Genomic DNA, 13,779 nt, shown 5'->3' with positions numbered 1-13,779 from the left:
AGACTGCAAGCAGCCTTTCTTCCTCTCAACCTCACTCAGCTACTCAGCAAATATTATTTGAGCCCTTCCTTGTGTCAGACTGGAGCAAACAGTGCATCACAGGGCCAACCAGATCTCTGCTCCTGTAGAGTTGACAGTCTAGGCAGGAGATAGACCAATGATTCCATGAAATACTGGTGAGAGTTGGATGGGAGAGGAATAGAGTGCTAAGTCTGGGGCAGTTTTCAGGGCATTCTTGCCTGGAGAGTTCCATGGACAGAGGAGCCTGGTGGGCTATACAGTCCATGGGGTCACAAAGAGTCAGACATGACCGAGCAGCGTAACACTAGAACTAAATGAGTACTCCATGGAGACTTGAGAGTCCCTTGGACAGCAAGGAGATCAAACCAGTCAATCTTAAAGGAAATTGACCATGAACAGCCATTGGAAGGACTGAAGTTGAAGCTCCAATACTTTGGCCACCACATGCGAAGAGCTGACTCATTGGAAAAGACCCAAAGAGAAAGAGATTAAAGGCAAAAGAAGAAGGGGGCTGCAGAGGATGAGATGGTTAGATATCATCACTGACTCAATGGACATGAATTTGAGCAAACTCCAGGAAATTGTAGAGGACAGAGGATCGTGGCATGCTGCAGTCCATGGGGTCGTAAAGAGTCAGACGATACTTAGTGACTGAACAACAACTGAGTCTAGGAGGAGGGACCAGGGAAAGCTTTTGAAAGAAAATAGCTTTTAACCAGATGAAAGCCTGGACTTCTTGGAGGAATGGAAAAAGAAGCAGGTGGCTGGAACAGAGGCTCAAGAGAGACAGTGAATTGAGATGGGAGGAGGGCCTTTGTAGGCTCATTAATGGTTAGGAAGATTATCCTGAAGGCACTAGGAAGCTAACCAGAGGATTTTAAGCAGAAGAGAGACATAATAGGATTTGAGTTTTAAAAAGATCACTCTAAGTATCCTGTGGAGAAGGGGTAGATAGTAGGAGAAGAAGATGGAAACAGGAAAACCAGCTGCATTAATGCAGGGGAGCCGTGATGATGATTCAAACTCTGGTAGAAGCAGTATAGACCATGAACATAGGGATGAACTGTTGACCTGTCCAAGGTGGGCTGCAATGCTTTGGGAGCCTAAGAGTGGCACTCCCTCTGTGGGGCCCCCTTTATTCACTCATTTATTCTTTCATTCAACAAGTATTTGAGCACCACTCTGGCCAGAAATTATGCCTGGTTTCCCAGGGAGAGAGGCTGCCATCTGACCCAGTTGGGCTGGAAGGGAAAGGGTAATGTCTGCAGATGGATTGGTACATACCTCACTGGGACCCCACAGCTGTACAATACTGGGACATTGGTGTGGGGTTCCTCTGCATTCCAGCTCCTACCAGAGCCTCACCTCAACTCTGCTGCCAGCCAGCCAGTGAATTCAATTCCTACTTGGCTGATGGAGAAACTGATGCTCAAGAGAAGGGACTGACCTGTCCAAGGTCACCACCCTGAGCTAGAGGCAGACTTGGAACCTGAGTATCCAGGTTCCCACTGGCTTCTCTTCCCACCGCAGTCTGGCTGCCCACATTGGGGTTGTTTTAGGCTCCTAGCACCTCTCCACCACTGTCAGGCAGGAGGAGAAGCTGCAGACAGAGGGGCGCCTGCTCCCTGCCTCTCTGCGTCCAACTCCGGCCCCGAGATTGCAGTATTATTAGCAACAACCCACGACTGCGCAGAGCTGTGCAGCCTCCAGCTTGCCAAGGGACTTCACATGCAATATCTCATTTGATCCATCTGGCCTCGCCAGGAAGTGAAAATTATTATCCCCACTTAACAAGCGAAGAGACTAAGGCTTAAAGACATAAACTATTATGCATCTGATGATCTCCACTGAGGTTCAAAAACATATGTATCCATTGACCTCTGATCCCCTGCAACTGTGCTGGGTTCCATAGAATGCAAAGATGAATAGGATCTGTACTCTGACCCTAAAGAGGAGACAATCTGTAAGGATACTGTGCATATACATTCCTAACCCTTGAGTAAGACCCTGGTGTATGCAGCTTTGGAGAAATGTGGGCTCAGAAGCAGAAGGAGTCACTCCTAGAGACTTCCCTGGTGGTTCAGGGGCTAAGACTCTGCACCCCCAATACAGGGAGCCTGGGTTCGATGCCTGCTCAGGGAACTGGGTTCCACATGCTGCAGCTAAGAGTTTGCATGCTGCATGGTGAAGAGCCCTTGTACTGCAACTGAGACCTTGCACAACCAAATAAAATAAATAAATAAATAAAATTTTTTAAAAAGAAGTCACTCCTAGAAGAAGTTCTGGGAAGTCTTCTGGAAGAGGAAGCACTTAAGCTGGAGTTGGGAGGCCAAGGACTTGGATAGACGGGACTAGGGTCCCCTTGATGTCCCTTCCTAGCATCCTGGGCCCGTCTTCTCATCATGTGTCTTTATTTGTCTCACCCACCGGGTATGGTGCACCTAGTAAGTACCCAACATTTGAATCAATGGAGGGACAAGTAAATGGTGGAGAGGCAGAACGAGGCCAGTGTGCAGCCAACCCTGATGATCAGGAGGGTTCCTCCAGCCCAGTTGTGGAGGGCTACCATCTGGGGCAGAGCTCTTGGGTGGGTGGGACAGAACGATGATCCATGTCCTTTCATCTCTGTGTTGTTGGGGCTTGGCAGCCAGCATAAGTGCTGGGGTTTGGGGGTGAGGGGAGATGGGTTGTTATTGTTTAGTCTTCCAGTTGTGTCTGACTCTTTTGCAATACTATAGACTGTAGTCCGCCAGGCTTCTCTGTCCATGGGATTCTTCTGGCCGGAATACTGGAGTGGGTTGCCATTTCCTTCTCCAGGAGAGCTTCCCAACCCAGGGATGGAAGCCGCATCTCCTTATTGGCAGGTGGATTCTTTACCACTGAGCCACCTGGGAAGCCCGGGGAAGTGGGTAGGAGCTTTTAATTGGTGAGATCTTTACCAATGATTCCTGGATCAGGAAAATCCACTGGAGAAGGGATAGGCTACCCATTCCAGTATTGTTCGGCTTCCCTTGTGGCTCAGCTGGTAAAGAATCTGCCTGCAATGTGTGGGAGACCTGAGTTTCAATCCCTGGGTTGGGAAGATCCCCTGGAGAAGGGAAAGGCTACCCACTCCAGTATTCTGGCCTGGAGAATTCCATGGACTGTACAGTCCATGCGGTTGCAAAGAGTCGGGCATGACTGAGTGACTTTCACTTTTAGCAGTGGTGCAGCCCTGGGAATTGGGGTCACAACCTAATCTCCTGACTCCCCACCTCTGGCCTAAACTGCTTGGCCAGATTTTTGGAACTCTCCCCAAACGATGCCAGAACAGAAGACGTCAGTTGCCTCCAAGTTCTTGTGAGACCTGAAGGACAGCCTTGACACCCAGGTTACTCAGGTCCCCTGTGGGGCAGGTGAAGACATGTCACAACCACTGAGCATTAGGTGGCTATTTCCATCTTACTGATGGCGATGAAGACTGCAGGGAGGTCGATGGTTGCCAGACCTCAGAGTTAGTGAGAGGCAGAGCGGGGCGGGGGGGGGGGGGGGGGGGGGGGCGGTGTCTGTGACTCCCAAGCAGATCCCTTCTCCCACTTCCTGCTACCCTTGAGGAAACCCTGGGGGCACTCTTCAGGCTTTAGCAAGTCACCCGACTGGGCTTCCTGCAGCAGGTGGTGCAGATGGAAGGGATGCTGTGGCTGCCTGGCCTGGCGGCCTCTGCCTTCCCAGAACAGCCATCCATCTTACACTGATTGGGTCCATCCCAGCAGCTTCTGGAATGAGCCATGGGCACGTGGCCAGCGAGCTCAGCACCTTCTCTCCACGATTCTGTCTCAGCCATCCTGCTTTCTTGTCTGTCTCTCTGTCCTGTCGGATCCTTGTCCCTATGTCTCTGTTTATTTCTCTTTTCTCTGCCTTTTTTTTTTTTTAATTGCCTGCCTCAGGGCCTCCTCCTTGATCTTTCCCTGCCCCAGGAGTAACCCCAGGATGTCCAGGGCCTGGGGAATTACAGTGGCCTCTACTCTGCCTGGTGCCTGTCCTCAGCCACCTGCACGACCCAGTGGACAAAGAAAGTGCAAAGCAGGGGAATACCGTGGTCACACTCCCCTTTGCTCAAGCCCCTGGCTTCCTCTTCTCTGGTTGTGAAGCTCAGGAGGCCCAAATCATCCCATCTTCCTCCCAAGGTAGACGTGCTGGCCCAGAGATCAGAGTTACGGGAGCAAGATGCAAGGGTGGCAGGGCCTTGTGCCTGGCAGAATGGAAAGACATGAAGGTTCAAGCCACTAGCTGCCCCGTGTGCCACGCTGCTTCTTCCAAACCCCCTGGGCAGACCCCCTTCCTTGGGGCCCAAAGCTTGTAGCTCTGTGAACTATCCCTGTGCCCTCAAAGCCTGGTCCTGGGTGGCCTTCCTCAGCCTTTGACCCCAAGTGGTCATTTTCCTCCTTCCCCAGGCCCTGCCTCATCCTGGGGACTTTCCAGCATCCACACGACATAGTGTCTTCAACCGGAGCCTCTCAAGGGAGTCTTTGCACTAGCGCCTGTCCACTCCCCAGAATTTTCTGCTGCTCTTGGGGGGCTTCCCACTCTCCTAATGCTCTGGCACCCCCACTTCACTGCTCCCTCTGCCTGCTCTTCCCTGTCCCTGAGCCCTCTGGCCTCTGACCTCCTCCTGCCTTGATTTCCCCACCTTGCCCCGTCCGTGTCCTTGGCCAGTCTTAGCACCCACTCCTTTGATATACTGAGCCTTCTTGGCCCCCAGTCTCTTGGCCACAGCTGACCACTGCCTGCCCTGGGTGGTCTGACCTCCAACTTTGCAGCTCCTGATCCACAGTGCTGAGTGAGAACTGCCGGAGAAAACCACAGGGCCCAGCAGATGGGGGCCCGGTGCACACGGCCTCCAGGCCCAGCTGGTTCTTCTCCCAGCTCACTCCCCCACTCTCCCCAGAGGCTCCCTCAAACCTTCAGCCTGTTCACCAGCCTCTTCCCCTCCTCCTCCCATGACTCAGCAGATGACTTCAGCTTCTTCTTGGAGAAGAAGTTTCCCAGGAACCTCCCTGCTGTCCGCTCGAAAGTCTCCACCTGCCTTCCATCCCCACTCACCCCTCTTCCAGGGCTCAAGACCTCTCCCACACGTCAATTCATCTACCTGCTCCTCCCACCTCACCCCCGTCCTTCCAGCCTCTCTCTCTCTCCAGACTCTCCCGGAGGCTTTTAAACAGCCCCCAGCCTTTTGCAGACAAAGGAAACCCTCCCTTGGTCCTGCAATATCACCACCAGCAATATCAGCTTCTCTCTCTTTCATCTGACCATTAAATGACAGATGAAAATAGTCATTTCTGTAACACAGTATTGTAAATCAACTGTACTCTAGAATAAAATTAAAATTAAATTGAAAAAAAGAGAGAGACAACAGTCATTTCCAAATTCTGATTCACCACCTTGCTAACCCCTGCCATTCTGAACCACTACAGCTCAGTTCCACTAAAATTGCACTTGCCGAGGTTGACAAAGATGCCCTAGCTCAGCAAGGCCTGCTTCTGTGTCCTTCCAGTTTTCTGAAGGCACTTGGCACCATGAGGAATGGATGGTCACATCTAGTGCTTCCTGGTGATCCCTCCAGGTCTCCTGAGCCTGTGTTCACTGGCCCACCCTGATCTCGGGTGGCCTCGGCCTGCACTGGCTTGGAGCAGGGCTTGGGTTCCCAACCGGAGTTTGAAGCTGGGTTGCGATGGAGAAAGCACCAGACCCTAGCTAGTAGACCAATGATCAGTGACAAGGGCCCTGGCTCTTCAGCTTTGCAGAAAAGAATTCCCATAAAAACGGAAAGTAGTGAAGCAAGTGAAGTATTTATTAAGAGGAAACGAGTACAGCACGTGTGGATAGATACGCACATGGGCAGACTCAGAGGGAGAGTTTTTGAATTGCACCCTCATGGCAGTTAGAATTACTTTTGTGGGGTATTTCTTCTAGGTTTCCTTTGGCCACTCATTTTGATTTGCCTGGTTCACAGTCTATATTTGGCCCATCTCAGGATCCTCCCATGTGGGTGCACGCGTCTCTTAGCCAAGATGGATTTTACCGAAAAGGCGTCTGGGTAAGGAACATCCCTTGACATGACTCCCCCTTGACCTCCATGGAGCCTTTTCTGCACACGTGTGGTTGGGGAGGTCTCCTGACTTTGAGAAAAGAAATCTGTGGCCTGGGCAGGGCCCAGCCTCCTCCCTTAGTTTCCTGCTGTTCTTGGAGTTTCGGTCCATGGGGAATGAACCTTCCATAGCTTTACTCTGGGGGGCGGGGGGCAGGGCCCATCTGCCTCCTGTCTTAACCCCATACCTCACTCCCTGCTCATTTATACTCTTCATTTTAAAAAATATATATTTAATTAATTTGGCTGCACCAGGTCTTACATTACAGCCCTTGGGATCTTTAGTGGCAGCATACTGGATCTAGTTCCCTGACCAGGGATTGAACCCAGGCCCCCTTACATTGGAAGTGCAGAGTCTTAGCCATTGGACCACCAGGGAAGTCCCCCACTTATATTCTTTAAAGGCCCATGGGTCCACCACCCACTGCAAACTCAAATTTCTATGCCGGGACCCAATCTGGGCATCTCATCTCCCAAACTGAACTTGTCCTCTTTCCCTTAACCCTGCTCTGTCAAGGAGAATGGGACTCTCCCTGTCCACCCACTTGTCTAGGAGTCATGCTGGGCATCTCCTCTGGTCACCACTGCTGCCCTACCCTCACTCCCACCACCTCTCACAGTGGCTGTTATAGGAACACCCCCACCCCAGTGGTCTCCCTTCTTCTGGTCTCCCCATCCGGCCCACCCTCTACTCCAGCTTCCAGAGTGACCATTCTAAAATGCAATCCTGACTCCTCCTCTCCCTTGCTTGAAATCTCCCCTGGCTGAAAAATCCAAAGGGCAGAATCTGGTCCAATCTGATCCAATCCAGTCTCAGATTCCCAACCTCAGGACTTTCTCGGGACTGGTTTTATTTATCCTCCCCTCCCCGATGCCCCCAAACCTAGGAAATCCCCAAAGTTTTCTTTGAAGGCTTCTGATTTGCACAGGGTGATAGAGTTCAGATCATTTCAGTGAAGAGCAGAAAGTGTCAAGGTTTTTGTATTAACCCAAGTGGCTTGTTCTGTGCTAATGGATCATTAGTTCTGTGTTCCAGAATTAACAGAGATCCAGAGAAGATCAGTGATTTGTTTAAGGTTATTTAGCCCATCATTGGTTCAGCCAGTCTCCAGTGTTCTGTTTGCAGCCCCAGGTCCCTGAATCCAGCATGGACAGCCACTGTCTTGGGCAGAATGCCTGGAAACTGCTGTCCCTCCAACTTCTCCAGGAGGGCCTTGGCTTTGACTCATCCTCCTGGGGAATACACTCCTTCCCACTCTCATGAGAGAGCAGGTCATTCACTTCCTCTCTCAGGCTCCTCCTCCTAGCCAGCTTTATCTGCATCCTCCCATGGGAGAGGTTAGACCTAAACCCAGCTATGTGTAAGGAGTCAGGCCTGCCTTCACCCCTCCAGTGAAGAACAGGAGACACGAGAACCTCCTCATGACTCAGCCCTTCCATTTACTAGTTGTGTGACCTAGACAGGTTACTTAACCTCTCTGTGCCTTGGACCCCTCATCTATAGTGTGGAAGAATGGGGGTAAATGCATATGCACTCCTTTGTCTTCTCACTTAGTGGCCTTTCCTTGCCACCTGAGTGTTAGAAACGAGGTGAGGACTTAAGGGGAGAGATTACAGACTCCGAGGCAGCCTCTGATATAGGCACGTGGCTCAGCCCAAGTTGGTGTGACTGCCCTGCTTGGGGTTGGAGGCCCAATCTCCATTTGATGAAAAGTGCTCTCAGGCCTCGTATAACCCTCTGGGCACACATTTCTTTCTTCTCTCTCACTCTCTTTTTTTCCTAGTTGCAACATGTGGAATCTAGCTCCCTGGCCAGGGATCAAACCTGGGCCCCCTGCATTGGGAGTGCAGAGTCGTAACCACTGGACCACCAGGGAAGTCCCTGGGCACAGATTTCTTGACTTGGACGAGGAGGGAGGTCAGGAGCTCAGTACCATATATCTTGGTCATCCATCTCTTTGGCCACCTCTCCATTCCCTTTATGCACCAGACATTATAGATGGAGGAGAAAAAAAAAAAGGAACGTGCTAAAATCTACTCTTTGTTCCTGGAGAAATTTGTTCAGTGTGGAGACAAAAGGGCTTTACCTGTTCTAGCCTTAAATGTAAAAGGCTTTGAGGGAGAAAAAGGGCTCTCCTTTTTTTTATGACATCTGAAGGTAGAAAGAGGAACAACAGGGAAAGGGACCTGGGAACCTGAGTGTTGTCCCACAGAGGAAGCGGGGCTTCAGGAAACTGCCTGTCGCCAGAGGTTTGCTCGCAAGGGCTGCCGCACAGCAGGTGGGGTGCTATATAAGGGACTTCTCTATTGGATGAACAAAGGTCCTTTTGGCTGTCCCTTCCGGTTTACCAACCTGTCCGGGAAGACAGGGAGGAAACCTGGTTGGTTCTGAAACTTAGAAGACAGGGCAAGCCCCATGCTCCTGAGTCATCTCGATTCCCTTCAGGCTTGCTGAGGAGCTAGTGCCTTTTGCTCCCGTCTGTCCTCAGGCTCAGAGCACGGAGTCGGTGCTGAGTGTCTGTGCCTACCTCCCGTCCCGGGTGCAGCCTGGGCTCCAGTCTGCCCGCTGTGTCAGCACCCGCGTTCCTATTACATGAGCAAGTGGGGTTTGCCGTCTGGAAGCATTAGTGCTGGGCTGACTCGGCAGAGTGTCCAACGCAAGAAAATGCCAGTTCCGTGCCTCTTCGGCCAGCTCTCTGAGGCCTCATGGCTACGCAACTTCCTCTTTGAGCAGCCCAGCCTGGCCTTCTTTAGGGTTCCCAGGGTCTTTCGAGGTCACTCTGGCAGACCATTGATGGTGGCAGAATCCCCCAGAGAGCTTCAGGTTCCCAGACCCCACGGTTGGAGATTTTGATCCACTCTATTGGACCTGGGACTCTGGATTCTAGACAAGTTCCCCTTGTCTAGGTATTGGCAGAGTGGCCATTCTGAAATGCAAATCAGACCCCATCTCTCCCTTGCTTGACATCTTCTCTGGCTGAAGAATCCAAAGGGCAGAAACTGATCCGTTCTGAGATTCCCAGCCTCAGGGCTTTCTCAGAACGGGTTTTATGTCTCCTCCCTTGGATGCTGGGGAACTGCGATGCACAGCCAGGTTGAAAATCACTGCTGGGCATTACCTCCAAGTGCCGGTCTCCTGGCCTTGCTTCTCTACTGGTCCCTCACTGCTGATTCCAGTCCCACCCTGTCCAGACTCGGCCCAGGCCATCACTGGACAGCTCCAGCTGATGGAGAAATTGCCTCTTGGAAATGAACGGAAATTGATGGGCTCTCTGCAACTTGTTAGTCATTCAGTCGTGTCTGACTCTTTGCAACCCCATGGACTGTACCCAGCCAGGCTCCTCTGTCCATGGGATTTCCCAGGCAAGAATACTGGAGTGGGTGTCCACTTCCTTCTCCAGGAGTCTTCGCCACCCAGGGATCGAACCTGGGTCTCCTGCATTGTAGGCAGATTCTTTACTGTCTGAGCCACTAGGGAAGCTTGGTGTCTTCTAAAAGCAGAAAGCCCCTGCCTCATTCCCTGTGGTGGGTAGGTGGCCACCAGCCCCATCACTGTGGCTCCCCGCTGAGTCATTTGCCTTTTGTTGGAGTCAAGCATCAAGACCTTGACTTCAGACCCCTCTACTGAGTCAAGAACACATTCAGAGGGCATAATGGAGAGTTCCCTTTGAGATTTGGGGGGTGTAATGGGAGGTCCATATTGAGGAAGCACTTGGCCCAAGTTCACACAGATGAGTTTGAGAAGATTCTATCCCTGGCTCCTCTGCCCTGGAAAGTCCATCTCTTGTGAATGGAGACAGACCACACAGCCCATGGAACTTCCCCGACTAGGGATCCAGCTCGTGCCCCTTGCAGTGGAAGCACGTAATCTTAACCAATGGACTACCAGGGAAATCCAACAAAGGCCTATTTTTTTTTTTTTTTTCTAAATGGTGATGAACATTCCCTTGGTGTGGTAAACTTTGAACTGGGCCTCTTTAGGGGAATGCAAAACTTAAAACGGAAAGATGTATCAGACTTTACAATCTCTCCCTCCTTTCAGCCCAATCAGTTTTAGGGGATCTGAGAGACCCTAGATTTAGGGAAGCTGGTTTGGTGAGCAGTGGTCAGACACACGGAACAGAGAATTTCTGTGGTTGTCAGCCCCATGTTAACAGCTGTCTTTGAAATCCTCTGTCTGGCTCTTCTTCAAGACCGTCCTGTCTGGCTGTGGCCGTATCTGCTCCTGGATTTGTCTATGGTTCTGCCTTCCTGAGTCTTGGCCACAATTTGATCATGGCCATTTGTTTGGAGGCAAAACCTTTTAAGTCCTCTTCAAGAGGTAAGACCATCACCAGGTGATTCATTCTTGAAGCAGAGCCTTTTTCATTGAACAAAACTTCCCTGAGCACCTGCTCCATGCCAGGCTTGGAGCTCAGAGGTGACTCAGATGGATCTGTCTTTGAGAATCCACTTGTAAGACCACAGGGGAAGACAAAGTCCCATACCTATAAGTGCAATGACAAGGTCTAGAACAAGTGCTGGGAGCTGGAGGGAACTCCTGGGGGAGTGGTCAGTGTCTGAGTCTAAAAGCTGAAGAGGTGGGATGGTATGGGGGGTAAGAGTTGAAGGAGTTGAGATCCACTGCTGGGCAACACCTTTGCGTAGCCAGCCGTCTGACCCTGCTTCTCTGTTGGTCCCTCACCCATGATTCCTTCCCCATCCTCCCATCCCTATCCCAGCCTTTGAAAAGGCTCAAAGTCGGAAGGGGGCATTGCCTGGTCAGCAAGTGCCTGTCAAGTGTCCTCTGTGAGATGTAGCCAGGGAGGCAGGAAGGAACCTCGGGAGAAGCCTGTAAACTCCAGGCTAGAGAGCAGGGACTTTGATGCATGTGCAATGGGAGTGGCACGCATGGCAAAGCCAAGGCGAGGGGAGGAGAAGATCAAAATGTTAGTCACTCAGTCATGTCCAACTCTTTTCGACCCCATGGACTGGAGCCTGCCAGGTTTCTCTGTCCATGGGATTTCCCAGGCAAGAGTTCTGGAGTGGGTTGCCATTTCCTTCTCCAGAGTATCTTCCTGACTCAGGGATCGAACCCAGGTCTCCTGCATTGCAGGCAGATTCTTTACCATCTGAACCGCCAGGGATGCCCAGGAGAAGATGGGAAGCACATATAGAACCTTCTTTCAGTTCTTATACTGGAGATGCTGGGGAGACACTCAGGCAGGGTAATAGGCTGGAGGAACTTAAGAAGAATCCATCCAATTCTGTTATTTTATAGATGTACATTCTGAGGCCCAGAGAGGTAAAGCGGCTTGTTCAAGGTCACCCGGCAGGATCAATAGCAAAGTCAAGGCTTCAACCGGTGGGTCCTGCCTCCCAGCACAGGCTTCCTCCACTAGTGGCTCTCCTATCCTCAGGGAGGGAGGCGGCCCACTGAGATCTCCCTGTCGTCCTTTGCCTCTGAATCTGTCATGCGCCCTGCCCCTACTGCAGACCTGCCTGTCAGGGCAGCCACTGGGAAGTGTTCCCAGAGGACAGGGTGGGGAGCATTGCCGGTCTGCTTCGGAAGATGCTGCTGCTGCTGCCGCTGTTGCTGCCTCCGCACCAATCAGGGAGCTTTCTAGCCGCAGAAGGAAGCCAGGAGCCAGGGGATGGGGCTGCAGTGATTTACGACTGCCCAGAAACAGCAGGACACTAATGTCTCCGGCTGGCCTCTTTGTCCGCCAACTCAGGCCCCAGAGGCTGCCTCTAAAGGTCGTATCCTCCAGCACTGGAGATGGAGCAAAGGGTTAGCCACACAGGGCGCCTGCCCAGTGCCCCTATGTCAAGTCAGTCCCCAGAGGGCAAGGCTCCTCCTTTCCCAAAGAGGTAGACTCTCAAGAGTTTGGGCAGGAAAGGGTGCCCTTACCGCCTGAAGTCCAGAAGATCTGCCTGGGTTTGAATTCAGGCTCTAGGGGTCGCTAATGTGTGGCCATTGGTTGGTCATACAGCTGAGATCTCTGTGTCTTGGCTTCCAAGTCTAAAAAAAAACCAGAGATGGGGACTTCCCTGGTGTCCAAGGGTTAAGACTCTGGGTTTCCTCTGCACAGGGTGCGGGTTTGACCCCTGGCTGGGGAACTAAGATCCCACACGCTGCACAGCCAGAAAATATTTAAAAGTAAAATAAAAAACAAAGATGACTCTGAGCCTCTCAACTCTGGCACTGAACCAGCTACCAGGTCTGCAGACAGATTCCCTGTTTCCACAGCTAAAGAATGGGAATAGCCTTCCATTTCAGATGAGGAACAGGCTGACTCTAATCTAGAACTCATCATGGCTGGGTGGAGCATTGAGTTTAATTTCTCACTTCAAAGGTGGGGAAATTAAGAGCCAGAGAGGACATAGGTCTTGCACATAGAGCTGGGGGCCAGGCAGAAGGCAGAATGGCTAGTTCTCCACCTCCCTGCTCCAGGTTTCTTTCAGCAGTACCACACAGAGGGGAGGAAGAAACCAGAATACTAAGCCACTTGCTCTATGTCATGTCACCATGCCTTTAAAACAGTCCTCTAAACAGCTGGGGCCACTGGGCAGATGCAGCTGTAACCCTAGAGTCTTAAAAAGAATTGAAAGGGAAAGGAAGGCAGGGCCATCAGAGAGGGGTCCCAACATGGAGACTGCTGATGTCAATCCTGTTTCACTTTAGAACATCCTTTTCTTTGCATCGGCTTTACTTTTTCCCTAAACAGATTTGGCCTGGATTTTTTTTTTTTCCCTTTCCATTGGACTGGTCAAGGAAAGAAGTGAGGTGAAGAAAGGCAGCCTGCAATGTGCCAGAAAGTTCCCGAGGTTTAGCTTCTAGGTCCTGAATCACTGACTGGGTCCGGAATCACTGATCCATTTAATCCACCTGCGGACAAGCAAGGTTCGCTGTAAGGGTTCCTTCCTACAGACCTGGGATGCCCAGGCTGAGAAAGACTGAGGCCTGTCCTACAGAGAGGAAGAGAAAGGAAGAGGAAGGACTTGGCAAACAGGCATGTAAGAGACAGAAGGAAGTGGGAGGGTTTATTCACCAGCAGGATTGCATTTTGCTGGGTGGTGTAGTAAGAGAGGAGGGACCAGATCCCATGTTGGAGGAGGGGTGAAGGAGCTATTTCTAGACTCTTCTCACTCAGGCCATCTCCTCCACTCCTGCCAGATCAGTCTCCCTGAACACATGCATGCATTCATTCATTTCTTCATTTCACACATTCTACATATGGATGCTGTGCCAGGCACTGTGCTCAGCACTGAGGAAACAATGATGATGGAAACCAAATGCAAACCTAGTCCTTTCCTGCCCTGGTTCAAATCTCACAGGTATTCTATTTATTTGGGAAGAAAGACTTCGCTCCCTGGCCTGCCATTCAGGACTCCCCAAGTTCTGTCTCCTGACTCCATCCCCAGTCTTGACTCCATACCCATCACTTCAGGCACTAAATGGCACTGGATTCTTTGTCTAACAATACACATGTCAGGGGGGAATCTGCCTCTGAGTCCCTTGCTTGTCCCTTCTGCCTGCTTTCAAATTCTACACATCTTTTTTTTTTGCCTTTCATTTCACTTTAATTAATTTATTTTAAATCCTATACATCTTTAAGGGAGTGGGTTGAAAATGTTACCAGCTTTTCAGA

At 51.1% G+C, this 13,779-nt stretch overlaps 1 non-coding gene across 1 annotated transcript; it reads right to left on the bottom strand.

The window, feature by feature from the left end:
• Positions 1-7,952: 7,952 nt before the first annotated feature.
• TRNAG-CCC lies at positions 7,953-8,025 on the bottom strand. The gene has a single exon. It is a non-coding gene; the product is annotated as a tRNA-Gly (tRNA).
• Between the last annotated feature and the right edge of the window lie 5,754 nt (positions 8,026-13,779).

The sequence above is a fragment of the Cervus elaphus genome, chromosome 10 (assembly GCF_910594005.1).
Source record: "Cervus elaphus chromosome 10, mCerEla1.1, whole genome shotgun sequence".
Lineage (NCBI taxonomy): Eukaryota > Metazoa > Chordata > Mammalia > Artiodactyla > Cervidae > Cervus > Cervus elaphus.
The sequence above is the reverse complement of the archived record's forward strand: the minus strand, read 5'-3'. Positions and strand labels throughout refer to the sequence as shown.